Raw genomic sequence first — 18393 nt, 5'->3', positions numbered from 1 at the left:
CAATCCCCAAACACATTTAATAATGAGTCTTTTATAGGAATAAAGACGATCAACTACAGAACATGGGGTATTGAAATACTATTCACCCAACATTAGGTAATTACTTCTAAATGCCTTGAGGAATAATAATATTTACTGAACTTCTGATATGTTGGTTTTAGGTATCATTGTGTAAGGTCATTTGCATAGAGTCTTTTTCAGTTTGTAGCCTCCAGTGTCTTTTTTTATGCCTTCACAATTCATTTCGGCTAATTAACTAACAGTACCTTGCTGTACACAAACAGCTAGGTCAGTCTGAGGGTGGTACTCAGCACAAGAAGAAAACAGGTGACAAACACAAAGCAAGGGTGTGAATACAAATAATACGGGATCATGTGAATGAGAAAATATATTAATAAATAGACTGACATTTTTATCATCCATATTTAACACAATGCATTAAAAAAAAGTATGTAAGTTTTGGAAAAGTTTGATCCTGGGATCTCTAAAGCAAAAATTGCACATTGACTTAATGGGCAAGGGAAGAAACACAAAGGCATCTTGCTATCAAATGCAAAAATGCAAACAAAAAGGAGACCCTCCTAGAGCCATCAAGGAAGTGACAGCCCAAGTGGGACTGGCCAGGCCTGACTGTTTACAAACCTCTCAGCCTCCATCCAACTCCTTCTCAGGCCTCCTGTGGTCCTGTAATGACATTCTTCCGCCACTTCACAGTGGCTTCTAGGATTCATGGGAACCTTGCTTTCTTTTCTCAGTTTAATTTACTCTGGGAACTCACCTCTAATCCAGATCCCCCTAGAGGAATTCTTAAAAAATAAAACTCCAAGAGAATAGAACATACGATTGGCTGCCCCAAATAATATGACAAAATTTAAGGAGACAGCAACTTTCCTTCTTCTATTATTTCTATTTCCTTTGATTTTTATTTTGAAGGCAAATGGGACACTTTTTATTAACATATCTTCTGCACTGCACGGATGGCATAGTTTTGAAATTTGCTACTTCCAGGTGCAGTGGCTCATGCCTGTAATTCCAGCACTTTAGGAGGCTGAGGTGGGAGGACGGCTAGAGGCCAGGAGTTTGAGACCAGCCTGGGCAATATTTCGAGGCCTTATCTCTATAAAAACAATTTTAAAAATTGGCCAGGTGTGGTAGTGGATGCCTGTAGGCCCAGCTACTCTGAAGGCTGAGGCTGGAGGATCACTTGAGCCCAAGAGTTTCAGGCTGCAGTGAGCTATGATCATGCCATTGCACTCCAGCCTGGGCGACAGAGTGAGACTCTGTCTCTAAAAAAAAAAAAAAAGAGAGAGAGAGAGAGGAGAGAGAAGAAATTTGCTACTGTTAGACTGATATTTGCCCAGATTCTCTGACTCTTTCCTTTGACAATAGTTCCCTGTACAGGGTCTGAATTTCTGTATCATATTTATTAGATAGTTCACCACTCACCAATACCAGTATCTCGTGAGAACATGAGAGCCCTGCTAATTACAGATCTAAAGGATTCATTAAACTATTCTGAAACATGATGAGTCCCACTCTATAATATAAAATAAGGTACAGTGCATACATACATGCCTGCTTATTTAGCGGTAATATGGATTTCAGTGTGCACTTGTCACTCACTTTAAGTTCTCATTATTGTCCTGCCTGCCCTAATTCAGGGATGTATCATCTTCCTGCATTTGTCTAAATCAGTTCTGCAGCAGATAAATCAAAGCTCTTCCTGGCTTTCCCTTCAAAGCTGTTCAAATCATCCATCTAACCATGAAAGAAAGGACATAATCACATGCTTGGAAGAAGAAAATATCTGCATCAGCTCTACAGGAAACCACTTCTGCAAGAATGTGTGCAAATATGCACGTGGGTGTGTGTGTGTGTGTGTTTATGTGTGCACATACACACTAAAGTCACACATCTTGGAGCAGATCCTGAAAGAAAAACATCAAAGCCGCAGAATGTTACTCATTTTTTTCCTTTAGAAAAGAGAAAAGCCGTTTTTCTTCTTTTAAGAAGAGAGTATGTGTTCAACATTTCAAAAGCCACATAAGATCCTATTTTTATATCCTCACGAGCTGTAGGAGCTAAAAATTAATTGGTTCTTTAACTGGCGAGTCCTTTGACAGACAATATACCCCAGATTTCAGAGGTCTAACACATTTTCTCTTTGTGGTTCAACAGAGGAAGTGTCATAGGCCAGGAAGGCTTCCCGGGAAGACCTAAAGAATGCAGCACCCCTCTTCCCCCTTCCATTGCTGTTCCTCAACCCACCCCCACTTTTTGATATTTCATTTTACTTTTTTTTTTTTTTTGGCTTTGGAGATTTTACCTCTTCTTCTAGGAAGGATGTTATTGGAAAATAAAAAAGGGTACAAAGCAAGGGCTGTGACTGAGACATGGAGACTAAAGAGCAGATGGAGTTTCTACCACAGCCTCCAGCTGTCCTGCAAACACCTGCAGCTCAGAAAGGGAAGTCTCTGTTCATTTCCCATGTCCCTCTCAGGACAGGGGCCAGATCAGCTCCTCCCTCTACTACAGAATTCACTGTCGCTCTTAGAGCATTGGCTGGCATATCAAAAATGAAACCAGGGCATTTGACTCTCACGTTCTGCAGAGCATCGCACAAAACTTTTTTACCAGAAATAATAAAGTAAATAAACGGGAGTTTTCCCATGTTCTGTAAGGAATCAAAACATGCTTCTCTAAACTGGTTTTATGGTATCATTTGTGCCTAGGGTAGATTCTAAGCTGAGTGCGGTAAACTTTCTGGTAGGATTTTGAATTTCTCTGGGGGCAAAAGGTAGCTGAGTGGGGTTGTACATTTGATGGTTTCAATTTATAATTTTATTAAAAATAGCACTTCTCTCCCCATTTTACCCATTTCTTTATTTTTAACACAGTTTTTTCAGTTATGAACCTAACGTTTTGAAAGTTGGTTGATAACAGTGATGTCACACATTTTCTTTAAGTTTTCACATACACACATATACACAAACACATCACACAAACACATACACTCTCTCTCAGCCTGATTTTGGAGGACCTTAATGATTCTATATGTGTTCATCAATATTCCTAGACTCATTGCTTCTCTGTTGTGTTGTGTGTGTGTATGTGTGTGTATGTGTGCATGTGTGCACTAATTCTCTGTCTTCTCTTGGTTGTCCCAAGAAATTACAACTTAATATTTCACTGGGGATCACTCAGAGGAGAGAAAAACTGGATGACCCTGGAGGTTCCTTTCCTCCTTTCATATGGTAGCTTAGGAAAGAGCTGGCCTGACAAACCTGAGTTTGCATAGGAGAAGAACAAACTGATAGAAGTCACTGGGTTCCAGAATGTTCCTCTTTCTAACAAAGCATTTCTCTGATCAGGGAGTCCCTGGGATGCCATAATGACACAGATGTCACCTGCTCCTCCAGTCCCAAGTGTGCAGGACCAGGGTTCCTCTCTATGGAACATTGGCCATGGTGCGTGCAGCCCACCTATGCCCAGCACTAGCCATGGGATGATGAGGTTTTGCAGGATTGTGTGCACCCTGCTATTCTCCACTTGTTAACTTTTCCTCAGTGAAATGTAACATATATTTTCTTCACCAGTGGCTGTGGTGGTGGATTTCCTGATTCCTTCTTGCACAACCTCTCCCGTCTCTAGCTAGTGCCTCTTTATCTGGCTTGCCTCACTAGCGACCCCTCATAGTCTGGGGGAATGGTTTATAAACCATATTGTGCAAGTTTCTCAGGCTAGTCCCAAGGAACACATCTTCATAGTATTAATGTTCACATCACACAGTGACCTTGTTTCTGATTCCATTTTCTGACAACATCACTTGCAAGTGTACCATCAGGGCAAGTCTTGTTCTTGTAGGAATTTGGGGGGTTATGAGCACAGAACTGAATAGATAAGCAGTGTGGGTTTTGTTCTACCATAGTTATGTGCAGATTAAGAACATCTGACTCTGGCTACACAGATTTCTGCCCTTTTTCTCCCTTTCCCAGTTGCTTTCCTCTCCTTTCTTAGGACAAATGTGTGTTGGGGGCAGGGTGGTATGACAGAATATGCTAGTAATGATTCTAATGTTATTTCAAATCATCAAAGCAGGTATTTGGAATACTCACCAGTTGTTGGATCTAAAAATGAATACTCACCCAGGAATATTTCAAATAACCAGGCAAAATAGAAAGTCACAAAGTTATCACACATTCTCCTTTATATCTATAATAACCCCAATTAAAAATACGATCTAGAGGTGCCAAACATAAAAATAAAAATTAAGTAAGAGTTTGTGCTTTAAAAAAGTTTAAGTAAAGATATTAGCAGCTTGCCAAATATTTTATATACCAAAGGGAATTTAAGGAAATGAAATTTCTTATTCTTTATACGTTTCAGTGAAATCTTACAGCAGCACATGTTCCACACAATTTAGCTGGAGATCTCAGAGGATTCAGAAATATAATCATGGGAAGAGTGCTGTTCCAGAATGAAGTCTTGACAAGCAATGAAAAGAAAATAAATGGATTACAACAAGCATACTAAAAAGGGAAAATAATGTTAGATAAATTTCCCCGGGAAACTGGTGATAAAGGAATAGATTTTCAACTGCTTTTTTAAAATCTGCTTTGTTTTTTACTTCCAAATAACATGTTCAGCTAAAAAAAGAAGAAAGAGATAAAATCAAATAGAATTATTTTCCAGCTTATTTCAGGACAGCATAGTATTTTAAAATAACAATAACAAACAATAGTATATTTCAGGGCTGATTTATTAAGAGGTTCAAGTTTTAGGAATCTAAAAGGAGGGGTGGGGACAAAGGGCATGGTACATTAATAATTGTAAGTAGTAGGCATTCCTAATGGAAAGATAATTTAATTAACATAAAAGCACTGAACAACTAGTGGTGCTTATCTGGCTTAGGACCCCTGAACTTAATTATGACTAGTCATCATCCTATTAGTTAAGGTTGCATTTTAGAAACTGTAGAAACTGTTTAATTAAAAAAAAAAAAAACTTTAGAGAAAAAGGCCAGTCTACTGTGTACAATCAAAATACATAATCACTGACAGGAGCCTAATTGCCTGTATTCTACAGAGGGAATGTGATTGAACTCCAGTATTTACCAAGTTTAACACAAAGTACCAGGTTAGAGAAACCAAAACCGCAGCCCACAGTTTCACTTCTGTATAGTACAGCTGACGTAGCATTGACACCTGCCAAATGGTGTTGAAGCCTCCAGTGAGGGCTGGGAAAATGCGTGGGGAGGCACAGTTTATTTTTACTTTGAGAAGTGGAGATTTGGAAGACAGATGTGACAGGCTCAAGAAATTCTCTGCTAACATCTGCCACTGCTCCTTCCCTGCAGTCTCCGTGAGAGCCAACCTGAAGGCCTTGAAGGGACCTCTGTTGTAGCCCTGGTTTAGAAATCAGTGGTTAGATGCAAGGGCAAACGGAGAGAGTATCAGGGTGGAAGGTGTGCAAGGATAGATAAAGAAAGTATTTCTAGGATCTGGGGTGGAGCCAGATGGCCAAATAGAAACCTCCAGTGATTGACCCTCCACGCAAACACCAAATTCAACAATTATCCATGCAAGCAAGCACCTTCAGAAGAACCCCAAATCTGCTGAATGAGCATACTACCTAGTTTTAACATTATATCAAGGAAAGAGGCACTGAGGAGGGCAGAGAAGACAATCTTGCATTGCCTACACCACCTCCTCCCTGATCCCCTGCCAGTGCTGCCCCAGCACGCTGAGAGGAGAGAGAATCTGTGTGCCCAGGGAAGGGAGAGTGAAGTGATCATGGGGCTTTGCATTGAAATTCAGGGCCACCCTGGCACAGGGTAACATACCACAGGGCAAAATTCTTCCAGTGCCCACGGAGGGAGTATTTAGACCAGCCAGGCCAGAGAGAAATCCTTGTCCGAAACCTGAGTTCCAGCTAGACCCATCAATGGCTGACAAAAAGCAGCCTGGGGCCTGGAATAAATTCACAGGGCAGTTGGGCCACAGAGGCTGCAGTCCTCAGGCAATTCCCTTGGCTATGCTGGCTTGGAGCTAGTGGACTTGGGGTGCACGTGACCCAGTGAGACACCAGCAGCAGCAGTCAAGCCAGTGCCTGTGTCACTCTCCCCCAACTGCAGACAATGTGGCTCAGGAAGAGTCTTCTCCCACTTGGGGAAAAGAAAGGGAAGAGTTCAGAGGACTTTGTTTTGCAACCTGGGTACCAGCTCACCCACAGTAAAATGAACTACGAAGCAGACTTCTGAAGCCCCTGAGCCTAAGCCTTAGCTCCTGGATGGCATTTCTGGACCCACTCTTGGCCAGAAGGAAACATGCTGCCCCGAAGGGAAGGACCCAGTCCTGAAAGGATTCACCATCTGCTGACTAAAGAGCCCTTGGGCTTTGAATAAACATCACAAGTAACCAGGCAACAGTTGCCACAGGCTTTGGGTGAGACTGGCTGGCTTCAGGCATGACCTGGTGCTGGTGGCCATGAGGGAGTGCTCATGTCAGTCCTTACACAACTCCTGTAGCCCAGAATAGACAGTGAGGGAAGAGAATGAGATACTTTGCCTGGTAATCCAGGGAATTCCCTCATATCTTACCCAAGTCCACCAAGGTGGTACCACCAGGAGTCTGCAAAAGTCACAGCATTACTGGGCTTGGGGCACCCCCTGTGCTGACATGGCTACAGTGACCAAATACTTAGACCACAGCACTCAATTTCCCTTGAGTATTTGGAAAGCTTTCTCAAGGACAAGTTCAAACAAGCCCAGACTGTGAAGATTAAAATAAACACCTAACTCTTCAATGCTCAGACATAAATAATATCCTCAAGCATCAAGAGCATCCAGGAAAACATGACCTCACCAAACAAATTAAATAAGGTACCAGTGACCAATCCTGGAGCAATGGAGACATGCAATCTTTCAGACAAAGAATTCAAAATAGCTATCCTGAAGAAGCTCAGTGAACTTCAAGACAACACAGAGAAGGAATTCAGAAGCCTACCTGAGAAATTTAACAAAGAGATTGAAATAATTTAAAAAAAAAAAAAGCAGAAATTCTGGAGCTGAAGAATTTAATTGACAAACTGAGAAAGGCATTAGAATTTCTCAGTAGTAGAATTGACCAGGCAAAAGAAAGAATAGTAAGCCTGAAGACAGGCTATTTGAAAATACACAGTCCGAAGAGAAAAAAGAAAAAAGAATGGAGCATGCCTACAAGACCTAGAAAATAGCCTCAAAAGGGCAAATCTAAGAGTTATTGGCCTTAAAGAGGAGGTAGAGAGAGAGAGATTAGGGTAGAAAGTTTATTCAAAGAAATAATAACAGAGAAATTTTTAAACCTAGAGAACATATCAATATTCAGGTACAAAAAGGTCATAGAACACCAAACAGATTTAACCCAAACAAGGCTACCTCAAGGCATTTCATAATCAAGCTCCTAAAGTTTACAGATAAAGACAAGTTCCTAAGGACTATAAGAAAAAAATAACATGTAAAGGAACTCAAATATGTTCAGCAGCAGACTTCTCAGTGGAAACCTTATAGCCATGAGAGAGTGGCATGACATATTCAAAGTGCTGAAAGAAAAAAACCTTAACCCTAGAGTTTTATATCCAGCAAAAATATTCTTCAAACATGAAGGAGAATAAAGATTTTCCCAGACAAACAAAAAATGAAGGATTTCATCAACACAAGAAATGTTATTCTACAAGAAATGCTATTCTACAAGACATGTTAAAAGGAGTTCTTCAATCTGAAAGAAAAGGACATTAATGAACAATAAGAAATCTTCTGAAGGTATACAACTGACTGGTAACAGTAAGAATATTCTATTGCTATAAACCACTATATCTTGAGTAGGAAGACTAAAAGACAAACCTATCAAAAATAACTACAACAACTTTTTCAGAGATAGATAGTATAAAAAATATATGGATAGAAATAATAAAAAGTTAAAAAGCAGTGGGAGAGGGAGTTAAAGGGTAGAATTTCTGTTAGAGTTCTCCTTGCTTATTTATTTGTTTTCTTGTGTGTTTGTTTTTTTTTTTTTTTTTGAGACAGAGTCTCACTTTGTTGCCCCGGCTAGAGTGAGTGCCGTGGCATCAGCCTAGCTCACAGCAACCTCAGACTCCTGGGCTTAAGCGATCCTACTGTCTCAGCCTCCCGAGTAGCTGGGACTACAGGCATGAGCCACCATGCCCGGCTAATTTTTTTTTGTATATATATTTTTAGTTGGCTAGATAATTTCTTTCTATTTTTGGTAGAGACGGGGTCTCACTCTTGCTCAGGCTGGTCTCGAACTCCTGACCTCGAGCGATCCACCCGCCTCGGCCTCCCAGAGCTAGGATTGCAGGCGTGAGCCACCGCGCCCGGCCTTGTTTTCTTGTGTGTTTGTAAGCAGAGTTGTCATATGTTTAAAATAATTGGATATAAAATGTTCTTTGCAAGTCTCATGGTAACCTCAAATCAAAAAAAACCTGTAACAGATACACAAAAAATAAAAAGCAAGGAATTAAAGCACACTATAAGAGAAAGTAACTCTTAACAATAGAAAATAGGAAAGAAGGGAGAAAGAGAGGACCACAAAACAACCAGAAATCAAATAACAACATGGCAGTAGTAAGTCCTTACCTATCAATAATAACATTGAATGTGAATGGACTAAACTCTCCAGCCAAAAGATAGAGTGACTGAATGGATAGAAAGACAAAATTCAACTACATATTGTCTGCAAGAAACCCACTTCACGTATAAAGACGCACACATAGGCTGAAAATAAAGGGATGGAAAAAGATATTCCATGCAAATGGAAACCAAAAAAGAGCAAGAGTACCTATACTTCTATCAGATAAAATAGATTTCAAGACAAAAAATTTACAAAGAAACAAAGAAGGTCATTATATTATATAATGATAAAGAGGTCAATTCAACAAAAAGATATAACAATTCTAAATATACATGTACCCAACACTGGAGCTCCCAGATATAAAAAGCAAATATTTCAGAGCTAAAAAGAGAGATAGACACCAATACAGTAATTGTTGGAGACCTCAGCACTCCACTTTCAGCACTGGACAGATCATCCAGACAGAAAATCAACAAAGAAACATTGGACTTAATCTGCACTAAAAGCCTTTCCTCTAAGATCTGGAACAAGACAAGATGCCCACTTTCACTGCTGTTATTCAGTACAGTACTGGAAGTTCTAGCTAGAGCAATCACACATGAGAAAGAAATAAAAGGCATCCAAACTGGAAAGAAAGAAGGCAAATTATCCTTGTTTATAGATGATATGACCTTATATCTAGAGAAACCTAAAAACTCCACAAAAAAAAAAAACTATTAGAACTGATAAGCAAATTCAGTAAAGTTGCAGGATACAAAATCAACATACAAAATCAGTAGCATTTCTATATGCCAATAGTAAACAATCTGATAAAGAAACCAAGAAAGCAATCCCATTTACAATAGCTAAAAATAAAATAAAATAGCTAGGAATAAACCTAACCAAAAAAGTGAAAGATCTCTATAATGAAAACTAGAAAACATTGATAAAAGAAATTGAAGAGGACACAAAAAAATAGAAAGATATTCCACACTCATGGATTAGAAGTATCAATATTGTTAAAATGACCATATTACCCAAAGCAATCTACAGATTTAATGAACTCTCCATCAAATTACCATAGACATTCTTCACAGAAATAGAAAGAATAATCCTAAAATTTATATGGAACCACAGAAGACCCAGAATAGCCAAAGCCACCCTGAGCAAAAGGGACAAACCTGGAGGAATCACATTACTGACTTCAAATTATATTCCAAAGCTGTAGCAACCAAACCAGCATGATACAGGCATAGAAATAGACTTAAGGACCAATGAAACAGAATAGAGAATACAGAAATAAATCCACACATCTACAGTGAATTTATCTTTGACAAAGGTGCCAAGACCACACAGTGGGGAAAGGACAGTCTCTTCAATAAATGGTGCTGGGAAAACTGGATATCCATATGCAGAAGAATGAAACTAGACCTTTATCTCTCACCACATACAAAAATCAAATAAAAATGGATTAAAGACTTAAATCTAAGACCCAAAACTATGAAATTACTAAAAGAAACATTGGGGAAATACTTCAGGACATTGGTCTGGGCAAAGACTTCTTGAGTAATACCGCCAAAGCACTGGCAACCAAAGCATAATTGGACAAATGGTATCACATCAAATTAAAAAGCTTCTGCACAGCAAAGGAAACAGTCAAAAAAGTGAGGAGGCAACCCACAGAACAGGAGAAAATATTTGCAAACTACCCATCTGAAATGGTATTAATAACTAGAATATACGAGGGCTGTCCAGAAAGTATCCAGTCATTGTTAATATAATGAGAACAATTCCATGGCTGGATACTTTCCGCACAACCCTCGTATAAGGAGCTCCAACAACTTAATAGAAAAAGATCACATAATCTGATTTAAAAATGGGCAAACGGTCTGAATAGACATTTCTCAAAAGAAGACACACAAACGGTATGAAAAAATGCTCAACATCGTTAGTCATCAGAGAAATGCAAATCAAAACTACAATGAGATACCATCTCACCCCAGTTAAAACGGCTTTTGTCAAAAAGATAGACAGTAACAAATGCTAGCGAGGATGTGGAGGAAGGGGAACCCTTATATACTGTTGGTGGGAATGTAAATTAGTGCAACCACTATGGAGAACAGTATGAGGTTCCTAAAAAATCTAAGAATAGATGGCTCATCCCTGTAATCCTAGCACTCTGGGAGGCTGATTCTGGAGGATCGCTTGAGGACAGGAGTTCAAGACCAGCCTGAGCAAGAGCGAGACCCCATCATTACCAAAAATAGAAAAAATTAGCCAGGCATGGTGGTGCATAGCTGTAGTCCCAGCTACTCAGGAGGCTGAGGCAAGAGGATCACTTCAGCCCAGGAGTTTGAGGTTGCAGTGAGCTATGATGACGCCATTGCACTCTACCTGGGGCAACAGAGTGAGACTCTGTCTCAAAAAAAAAAACAAAAAAAAAACTAAACTAAAAATAGAACTACCATATGACCCAGCAATCCCACTGCTGGGTATATATGCAAAAAAGGGGAAATCAGTATACTGAAAAGATATCTGCACTCCCACATTTATCACAGCACTATCTGCAATAACCAAGATTTGAAATCAACCTAACTGTCCATCAGTGGATGAATGGATAAAGAAATTATGATACATATACACAATGGAATATTATATAGCCACAAAAAAGAATGAAATCTTGCCATCTGCAACAACATGGATGGAACTGGAGAATATTATGTAAAGTGAAATAAGCCAAGCACAGAAACAAATCTCACATGTTTTAACTCATATGTGGGAGCTAAATATTAAAAACAATTGATCTTATGGAGACAGTAGAATGATGGTTACCAGAGCCTGGGACAGGTAGCGGAGAGAGGGGGATAAAGGGGGGTGGTTAATGGGTTCAAAAATATAATCAGATAGTTAGATAGAATGAACAATATTTGAAGCACAACCAAGTGACTATAATCAACAGTAAGTTAGAGTATACTTTAAATTAACTTAAAGAGTGGAACTGGAATGTTCCCAACACAAAGAAATGATAAATACCTGAGGTGACGGTTAACCCAATTATCCTGATTTGATGAATTCACATCATATGCCTGTATCAAAACATAGTATGTACCCTATAAACATATACAACTATTATATACCCATAATAATCAAAAAAATTTTAAAGGGAAAAAAAAGAAGTTAGAGGGGAAAAGAAAAGTATTTCTAAAACCCTCTGTTGAAGAAAAATGGCCTTAGTGTCACTATCCTACCATAACAGAAAGCCTTGTAGCCCACATTCAAGATTTTGGTTGTCCTCCTAAAATCATTAGGTAGTCACTGAAAGGTTTATGTGATGTGACTCTATCTCTCTGATGATTTATTGGGTGTGAAAATAGATCCTGGAAAGCGTAAAGTCTGTCCACAGATGTGCCATTGGAATTCTGCCACGTTTCATGGATGGCTGAGAAGCCCAGACTGCCATCCCTTTAGTCAGCGTAACGTGTGCTGCTTGTGGAAGATAACACGCCCACAATAGATGTTAGCAAATACATCAGGGCTCCAGAAATAGAACCAGAGGAACAGAGTCCATCTGGATGTCATTGCCATGCAAGATTCAGAAAATTAGACACAACCATGATAATGGCCACCAATCCACTTTAGAAGCCCGTCTGCATCAAGACCACGTACAGTCAACGTTGCAGAGCAGGTGGGACTCCCACAGGGATAATTCTGGCCTCACTCTGAGCATTCCCCCCTCCTCCAATACCATTTTAGTAACACAACTGCAAGACCTTCTCAGTCCCTCTTCAAATCTGGCTCCCCATTCACCTATGGTCTGAAAATAGGGATTTTCATAAAAATTGAAAACTGCTTTTCTGAAATATGGAAGAATCAGAGAAACAAAATTCTCAAATCATAGGGCTTCACCTTTCAAATTCAAACTAATTAACAGTAAGTCTGTAACAAAGTTGCAGAATCTAGTAAGTACCACAGAGAATACCCCATGGGTGTTTTGAGCAGAAAAACATCCAAGTGCATGCAAGACCTTTTTAGACACTATTGAGAACTTGGCATACAAGAGGGTATGACAAATTTTATGTATTCATTTGAAATCATCTCCAAACTACTAAAAGTTTGGAGACTGGAAAGAGAAGTAGAAAGGGACATAGAGTTTGGTTGTGGTTTTCAGTAGAGGATGCTCTTGCCTCACAGGGGACATTTGGCAATGTCTGGGGACATATTTGATTCTCACAACTGTAAGAGGTGGGGTATAACTAGCATCTAGAGGGTAGAGTTCAGTGATACTGCTAACCCTTCGGCAATGCACAGGACAGCTCCCCACAAGGAATTATCCAGCCCAAAGTGTCGACAGTGTCAAGTTTGAGAAATTCTGAGTTAGACAGAATATGTATGAAGTTATATAGTGGAAAATCCATTTTGGAGGGATTTTTGATTTGTTGGATATATAATATGAGTGGCTTTGCTGCAAGATCACTAGCAGGTAGTTGAGTAATCCTGCCAACATTTATACTAACCCCAATAACTCTACCCTACAGGATTTTAAAGGACTCAAATTCCTATACCAACATCAGATTAAAAACCTGAAAGATTGCTTAGCCCAGTGCCATGGTTGCTACCCAGAAATAACATAAATGGATATACCAACAAGGACAGAAGAGAAACAAGGTCTGTCAGATTTGTCTCAGATATATTTATCCTACAATTACAAATTAAGAGGTGAAAGGGTGAAGAGAAAGCCCATCATTGTCTGGACACATTTTTCCAAATAGTGTAATATTTATAGTTCTCTGCAAGTAACCTTTTGCTTGGTAGATCACGAAGTTTGTGCAGCATGCTGAGTCTGTCATTAAACATTTGCCTGAAGATTTGAGTGGTAACATCAGTGACAGGGTTTCCTAAACATGTCACATTTCCTCTGCCTGTCACGAAGAATTATAGCTTCTGTGACTCACACTATAATAGCAGCTATTTGTGATATTTTAACCTAATGTACAGCCTCAGAAGAGAAACAACAGAAACAATAAAACATCTGCCAGGAACTTGCTTGAAGGAAGGGATTCTGAGGGTTATGAGGCTTCCAAATTAAGAAGCAAAACCTTGAGTGTCAGATACTAAAGCATCTTTGTTCGTTAACTTTCCTGTAATATATGTCTTGCTTGTGGCCATATCCCAAAGGGAAAAACTCTCATTCACCTGTGTTGGCTTTATTTGGTAAAACCATACACAAAGCCAGAAAAAGTAAAGAGCCTAATTTTGTTTTTCTACCTTTATAGGATGCAGTGGTGGAGGGGGCATGCTACAATCAAACACAAAGGATTTCCTTTAGTGATAGTTTTATTCTTCTGTGTAGAGTCTTGCCATGCCTTGGTTTTTGTTTTGTGGCAGGAAGGGAGGGTGGCAGGGGAATTGGCTGTTGTCTTTTTTTTTAATGAGAAACCCAGTGTCAAAACTATCGTCGGGATTTCTCCTTTCTTCTCCTCCAGCCTATCAGAGTCGAATGTTCACAACAGGCTCAAGAGCAATGAGCACCAGCTTTGTAAAGACCACATCGACTATACAAAATAAACCGTGTCATTTCATGCTAATTCAAAGCCTCACTCCAACTGCTGTGTGCGGAGGAAGCCAAGAACTGAGCTGTAACCCAAACACAAACACCTCGCGCTGCCAGCAAACGGCTAATGCAGCCTCCCATTACACAGAGCTTTCAAAATGTTTTAAGCATTGATGAATACATCATTTTGGAAAGGGTTCAAACATATGCAGCATTAAGTCTACAAATGTATCTTTCTTACAAAAAATAATCCCACTTGCGTTTGAATGTGAATGGGGAAATGGAGCATCTGAGTTGAAGCACATGACTGGGGCTTCATCGTGCTTTGCTCACCCACAATACTGCACTGAGCTGCTGGGGCGCATTAGAGCATCTGCCCTCCATGGATCTCCCTTTCAGAAGGAGTCTCACCTTCAGCAACGGGAGATGCATTGGAAACCTCTTTAGAGTGCTCTGTGCTGATAAAGACACGTGTTCAGTTTAAAAACTCGCTTTTGGAATGAAGGAAAGTTGAGCCCCCTTCTGCCGCAATAGAAAGGACAGTGTGGAGATTAAAAATCCCCTTTGTGTCCATGTGTAGGAAGGTATAGAAAAATCCCCAGAGGCCGTGGAACATAGAAAACAGGCACCAGGTACCACCCATTTTCACAAATAATTCTGCCCCTAGAAGTAGAATTGGCCACGCAAGAATTGGCATAACAAAAATATTCCCTCACTGAGGCCTGAACACTTATCAATACCAGGCTCGTCTGAAACAATTTGGTTTAAGCTGAACTCTGGACTGACTGAGCCTAGACCTAGACAGCTGGAGCTGCCTTCGTCCCAAAGGGCTCTAACTGGGCACCCCCAAAGCCAGTGGGAAGACCACGGCCAGGGCCCCTGCTGGCACTGGGGAAGCTGGTCAGGTTAAGCTAAGGGCTATTCACGCAGTAGGAAGACTGAGCATTCCGAGTTATGTCCCTCCCAGCTGCGGGCCTGCTTTCTGTCAGCTCTAAGTCCACACTTCTACCCTCTGCCCTGTGGCACCGAGACTGTGGCACTGCATATTGGCTACTTATTAGGCAACATGAGGCACAAGAATGAAACTGGAAGGTGGGAGGCGGTAAGAAGGACTTCCTTCCTATTCCCCTGCTCCTGCCAGTGTCACTCGAGCAGGGGTTGTGGGCTCCCGCTCCAGCACATGGCCATAGCCCCCAGCTTCTTGGGACACTCTCAGACCAGGCTCTCAGCCTCGGTCATGTGGCTCCTCAGAAATCTGAACACCAGCTGGATGGCGCTTATATTTCAAGCTCTTAGTTTTGGGCAATATTACCTCTTTCCTTCAGTTTGCCTCAGTTCCAAGGGTGGTGACTATTTCCTGTTATTATCTCAGTGTGTCCTTCTTGCTCTTGCAGCCCACTAACACTGTGTAATGAGCTCTCCGTACTGAATCCTGACAGTTAGCAATTCCTTGCACCACATAAGGTATCCCGTTCTCCTGGCTGCATCTTGACCTATGCGGTAAAGCACGTGGAGGGGGGAGTTTGGGAGAGGGGCAGGGGGAAGGTGAAGGGAACCTGGTCTATAGAGAAGTCTATGTTTTCCACGTGCTGAAGGATTGCTTAGAAGCAAGGACCTAGACCTGTAGTGTTCAAATGGGTAGGCTTTAAAATATGGCTAGTGTGACTGAGGACTGAATGTAAATTATTTTTTGCTTCTCAGTTTGGTTACTGAAAAACTTTTTAGTGTGTTCAGAACAATGTAAGAGAGTGAATCCACTTTTTTAACTGCAAGTTCTATGAAATCTAAATAGATATCAATCATCCCAGACAAAAAGTTAGCATAGAAATAGGTATGCTAGTAAGTATAAAGTATATGCTGGATTTTGTACTTTGAATTTAAAAAATAATGTAAATAAATACCTCAATAATTTTTTACAATGATTATATGTTGAAATGCTACTCTTTTGGATATATTGCATGAAATTAAATGCATTATTAAAATTAATTTCACCTTTCTGTTTTTACTTTTTTAATGTGGTTATCAGAAATTTTAAAATGACATCTGTGGTTCGCATTGTATTTTTATTGAAAAGCACTGCTCTAGGCTCTTATTCCTCATACCTTCCGTGTCCAGGTTCTCCATCCAAACACACTGTGTTCATTACTGTTCATTTGGTAGCATGTAACAAAAACCGACCCAGGAGAGCTTACTAAAAACAAATTGCGAGATACAGAGATAGCAACAGCAAGCAGAGTTGAAACCTGCATTAAGAATAGCAACATAAAAACATCTGAAAACACACCACTGGCCTGAAGTTTGGCACCAAAGGACTCAACCTCTGTGTGTTTCCTAACTTCCCAACATGTTACTGTTTCCTCTAAATTCAATCTAACAGTTGCAGATAATTAGCTTATGATGTCTGAGTCATTCAATACGCTTTCAAATTTCATGTCAAATGATGACGACTCATTTGTTATAAGTCAAGATTCGCTGGTAAAATGGGAGTGAGGATGCTGGATTTGAGGTTGTGGAGGAAGAAATATGGAAAGATAGCATCAGCAATTATACCATACCCTTAAATTGTACATTTCTACATATTTCCACAAGACAGACTTCCTATTAATGTTGTCTCTTTTCTAATTATAAGATAAACTAGTTTGCATACAGAAGTTTTCTATGTTATAGCCAATATGTCTCCATTATAATTTTTTAACTTCTGTAACAACCTAAAGACCCATCAAGTAATATGCAAATGCTTATTAAATGTCTGCTATGAAACAAAACACTGAATGAGGAGATAGAGATATCGAGGAGGTAACAATGTCTTCTTGGTAAAAAAACTTGCAAACCAGAGAGAAAATATAGAAGACTACAACTTTGGCTCTGGAAGGGACTTTGGAGGTCATCTGATACAATCTTCTAGTTGGTGGATAATTTAACCCCTACAACCTTCCCCCGGAGTATTCAGCTTCTGCTTAAAGCTGCTTAAATAGAGAGAGAGAATTTACTACCTGGAGAGCCCATCTACTCCATTTTTGTACTGCTTCGATTTTTAGTAAAATCTTTATGTTAATCAAAAAATGCACCCTTATAATTTCTACTCACTGGTCTTCTTTTTGTCTTCCTCTTCAAATAATACCCCTTCAAGTGTTTAAAGTCCCCTATCCCATCAGCATTGCCATAGGATGCTTCGTGAGGGGGAATAAAAGAGCACCCCATGGTGAAATACACTTAGAAAATAGAACACATTATAATCTTGTCTCAAAAACACACTTTTTATTTTATTAATGCTGAGAGGCTTATAGCAGCAAGAAAACCTATCTACCTGCACCATACCAAGCATTTTTCAAACCCACTTGACCACAAAAATCTGATTTTTCCCAATTTTACCCTATTAACATCCCACAGAATTACAGTTCAGTAGGAAATTTATCAATTTATTCACTCATTCAACAAATACTCATTAAGCACCTATTTTGCACCAGGCTGTGTGATATGTGCTGGAATCACTACAATAGATAAAACGGAAATGATTCTTGACATCCCAGAACTTAAAGCCCAGTATGAGGGATGAACAATTAAATGAGCAATAACATAAAAGTTAACATGGGAATTGCTGGAGAAGTGCAGTTTTATGGGAACACGCTTGGGTAGTGTTGCTCCAGGCTCAACAGTCTCGGATCTGTCCATGGTACTTTGTACATAAGGATTTCCAGACTCTTTGCCTTTGTGGTCATTGCCCTTTGCCTGCCCTAGTTTCAATGTCCCTCAGAAAGAGTCCCCAGACTAAACGCAGTACTCCAGGACTATGACCAGGCAAGCCACTGCCTTCCTTTGTTCTGGACATTGAATTTCTATTAATGCAGCCTTCTATACAAATAGAAAACACTAAAAATAACAATAAAAGAGAGACTACCTTATTATAATAAAATAAGAGATGTTCCAAGAAAGTTCTTTATACGAATTATCAATTATTAATAAAGGACAGACCAAAGAAAGCTCACTTCCATCGTGAGGAACTAGATAAGGCTTTAAGAAATATTTGAGTTGAATCTTCATAAGAGAAAAGAATTTGCTTAGGGAATGCCTCCAGAATGTTCACAGAAACATAAACACTAAATAAGATCCGGGAAACTCAAACTTAACCATGGCCCCCATAACCTGCTTAGAAACACTGAAAACAAACTCGAAGTTCAGAATAAAATTCCCAGCATCTTATCAAAGCTAGATTCAAAGCTTTACAATGAAAACAGA

This window comes from Lemur catta, chromosome 6 (assembly GCF_020740605.2).
Source record: "Lemur catta isolate mLemCat1 chromosome 6, mLemCat1.pri, whole genome shotgun sequence".
NCBI classification, from domain to species: domain Eukaryota; kingdom Metazoa; phylum Chordata; class Mammalia; order Primates; family Lemuridae; genus Lemur; species Lemur catta.
Note: the sequence above shows the minus strand (reverse complement) of the source record.